Source organism: Pelecanus crispus, chromosome 2 (assembly GCF_030463565.1).
Source record: "Pelecanus crispus isolate bPelCri1 chromosome 2, bPelCri1.pri, whole genome shotgun sequence".
NCBI classification, from domain to species: Eukaryota; Metazoa; Chordata; class Aves; order Pelecaniformes; family Pelecanidae; genus Pelecanus; species Pelecanus crispus.
The window spans coordinates 155079076-155083523 of NC_134644.1; positions in this window are offsets into that span (position 1 = coordinate 155079076).

Genomic DNA, 4448 nt, shown 5'->3' on the forward strand with positions numbered 1-4448 from the left:
TTATAAAATATTGCTACTAAGGAGATTGCTAAAGCTTAGTCAATAGGAAGTTATGTCGGAATTTGCAATTGTCATGCTTGAAGTAAGTTTCATCTACTGCCAACCTATTGCAAACCCATGCTCTGGCCAGCTTCATCCTCCAGCTGAGAGCATGCTTTGCCTTTCCTCTTTCACTCTCCCCTCCCTGTGTAATTCCATCATAACTCAGTTATTTTGTGAAGACCCCCTCGATTCACCGGGTGAGGAAGACAGCGCGTTACCAACACCTGTGGCGACAACCTCTGCTGAGCACACACCGAGCCATGCCGAAAAGCCGCTCAGCGAGCATCGGCAGGGGCAGGGCAGAGCGCTGCTACAGCGCTGGCATGTGCATCCCGTGAGATGTTTCATACTTTGAGATTTCAAACAAAACTTTCCTTTCTAAATAGCAGGGCTAGCACATACGGAGACAATTAAAAAAACGCACACAAACAGGGGACTAAATTCTTACTGAGCCACTGAAAGCACACAGTAGATTCACTTCATCGAAGAGTCACCTGGAACTAAAGCCCTTCATAGCCTACAGGATACCAACATCTTGCATGAGCTGTTCCCTTTTCACCAGTCAAAACCAAGTGAGATCTATGCAATTTAAGAGAATGATTTTAGCAATGTTACCCAACTGTGCAACAGCAGACGGGTTTTAGAACACTTGCGCTCCTCTCCAACCATACAGCCATCATTGGTTTTTTATTTTAAAAAAAAAGCAACACAAACTCTTTCATAACTTCTCCTAGGCAGAGACAGTGTCAGGTGACTGGCAGAAGTAATAATTTGTTTAAAAAACCTGTTTCATCCTAAATCAGAATTTCAGAAAATTGGAAATGTTACTTACAACATATTTGCAGGTACCTGGGATATCACCACTGAATATACTTTGCTCTGAATTTTACATCATTTGTATGATTTCTACTTTAGTGAACTGACTAGCAAATGTCTCTTCTGGAAAATGATATGAATTCTCATTTTGAATGCCTGTTCTGAAACCTACCTGTGTACTTAAATCAGTGGTTTCAGTGATCACTGCACCAGGATTTAAATGCTAGTGCAAAACCAAGACACTCCTCACTCACCACCCCCCTCCAACAATAAAAATCAACCCATGAAAGCATTAGTTTTTTATCTACAGCTAGCTGAATGACCTTCACCCTTTGAGCTTCCTGAAGAGGACCATAAAAAAAAAGTCACAATCATTCACTGCATGAGAATGTAGTAAAAGCATTCAATTTTTGTGTGCTGGACTGAACCCTTTAATGGAGGACCCTTTGAGACATACAGTAGCTTGTTGGGGCAGGAATTCAAGTGTGGGGATGACAAAAATATTTTGATGCACAATACATTCACAGAAGGTACTGTAATCATTTTGAACTGAAGTTTTCTTTTAAGGTTTACACATGGAAAAATTCTCAAAACTATTCATGTAACTGATGTTTCACTCAGTATCCGAGGGAAACTACCAAGAATTTAAGCAGTGCAACAATCTGCATGTATCTTTTTTTATGCATGCACACCTGATAGATGAAAGTTCAGGAAAAAAACAGAATGGAAAGCTATGATAACACAGTATTGTGCTCCTGAGATGAGATGATTTTAAAACTCTATTTAAGTAAATTCTTCCTGTCAAAAGGAAAGCTGCATGTGGGCCATTCCCCTGCTGTTTACAAAAAACATTCCAATTTTATCTCATTTTAAAATTCTTTAATTATTACACAATGGTACTTTTGTGATTGTGTTATCAAACAGGGAACGTGGCTATTACACAATGTGGATTGTTCTGAAGTGAGTGTTTTGGGGCTGTAATGATATAGAATGAATCTACAGTTTGCAATTTAGTCAATCTCTTGAGAGAAAACTTGAACAATAAGAAACTTGGCATAAAGAGCATGCTCAGCCTTAGGAAACTCTGCTTTCCAAAGGCAACTTGCTAACTTCAGCTCTGATTCAGGCTCTTCATCCCCATCATAGGAACCAATCTTATACATAAATAAAGTGAATCCTCGTGCTATAGACCAGCTTTTTGCATTGGTGTATATATAGTCCAGCAACAATCTACCTTTAAATGTTTACTTCCACCACTTCTTAAATTCCATCTGCTAAGCCAGCACAACTGTTTTGACAGTCATAACATAAAAGACATAATTAAGAACAATAAACAATGTTTATTATAGCTAGGTCAGTTCTCCAAAGGCACAGTTGCACAGCACAAGGGATTGGGCACGAGAGCAAGCACAACTGGCCAAGAAACGTACGTAGGAGAAAATATAAAAGCTGCTTGCAGAATCAGAGTGCTTACTGAATGTGCTAGTAAGCAAAAACTAATGCTTTCTAGGAAAAGGCTTGAAGAAACAATCATTAATTACATCCCCACCCCACACATATCCCAGTTGTCTTCATTCTTCTACAGTCCCTTATGTAATGGTAGAACACTTCTCCTTGCAAATGCCCTGTGCACCTTCTAAGTTCCCAATATCAGTACAATTTTGCCCCTTTTTCCCTGCTTTGTTTTTACAGCTGAGCATTACAGGATTAGACTGTAGCACAATGAGAAATTAGATTAATGGCAGTGCTTTCCAGCAGATGATTTACTCTGCTGTATTAAAGTATGTTTTAAAACAAAGCTTTTAGTATGCATATTAATAAATATGATACATTAAATCATAAAATAATTTAGTGAACTCCAGAGGTCTGTTCAAGGCCCAGTCCAACTCCCTGCTCAAAGCAGGTCTAAACCTATCAGGATGGTCAGGTACTTAAGAAGCTGAGCATCTCCAAGGGTGGAGATTCCATAACCTTTCTGGGTGACTGGTTTCAGCACTCGATCATCTTCACAGTACAAAAAACCAAAATCTTTACTCACCCTTAAATCTAATTGGACTTTCCCCATGTTCCAATTTGTGTCCATTGCCACTCATCCTGCCCCATGCACCTTCAAGACCAGCCTTACTGTGAATCTTCCCATTGAAGGGACTGAAGACAGCAATAAAATCTGGTCTTAGCCTCCTTTTCTTAAGGCTGAACATTACTCAGCGCTCTCAGTTTCTCCTTTTACATCAAATGCTCTTGCCTCCTCATCATTTTGGTATCCCTCCACTGGACTTGCACCAGAGGATCAGTATCTGCCTTGTATCAGGAAACCCAAAGCTGGTCACAGTACTCCAGCAGTGTTGTCACAAAGGGAGTAATCATTTACATAAACCTCCTGGTTCTGCTCTTTGCTAATAAAGCCCAGACAAGACACTGTGGTTCTATTATGGGCATGTCTCTTTCCATAAGGACATCTGCTGACTTGTGTTCACCTTGCTGTCCACCATATCCCCAAGTCCTTTTCTGGAAACTTGCTTTCCATTTAGTCCATGACCCCTGCCTGCACGGCTACATGAGGTTATTCCATCCTAGATGCAGGACTCCATGCTTGGCTTTGCTGAACTTCAAGATGTTCCCATCAGCCAACTCCTCCAACCTGCTGCAGTTCCTCCAAATTGCAACCTTGCCCTCCAGCAAAGAGGGAAAAACAGCATACAGTTGGAATAAGGTGAAGGTCAGTCATTAATTTTTCCCCCTCAACCTTAAATGCAAAACTGTCTCTTCCTCTCCAATATTCACATTCACCTCACTGATCAGTCACTATACTTCAGGAAACCCTCAACAGGATCTTGGATTTTCTATCTTAGAGGTGCTATGGCATATTCTGCAGTGCAAAGACGCTAAGGAAACCCAGTGAAGTGTGAAAAACACTGGCTGAAAAAAACCCAGAAACTTAAAAAACACCCCTTCATATTACAACAGTCAAACAATACAGGGTTTTGTTGCTTCATTAATCTTAAGAACTTCAGATTCAAAATAAAAGCTTTATATGATACCCAGCTCATTAGCCAGACCTTTTGAAAGACTTTTTTCCCCCCTGAAACAAAAAGCTCTACTCCAGAAAGTTTCCAAGATTGGGCAAGATTGAGATTTAGAAGTGGAAAAGTTCTGAAGCATGAGCACACAGGTCTACCCAAATTATTCCGCATGTAGATTATGTTAAGTTTCAGAAAAGGTGTAGGCTACCAATGCCTTCACTCTACCAAGCTTCCATGTTTGTTTTTGTTTGTCACAGGAGAAGTGCAGAAGATGATTTTGGTTTGGCCAAATGTTCAGTGGGGATCCATTTGTTTGCACCATCTGCTTTTACTTTTTTTAAATGCAATACTTGGCAACAGATAATAAATAACTAATCCCCAACTTCCAGACTCAGGCAGCTCTGAGAGGAATAGCATCCTTCCATATAAACAAATCTAACAGAATGGATATTTTAAATTTTGCAAACTGTGATCCAAAATGCTTCAAAACCCCCATTATGCTAAAAAGCCCCATATTACAACATAATTAAGTATCTAACTATTTAAGTTAGAGAGATCCACAGACTG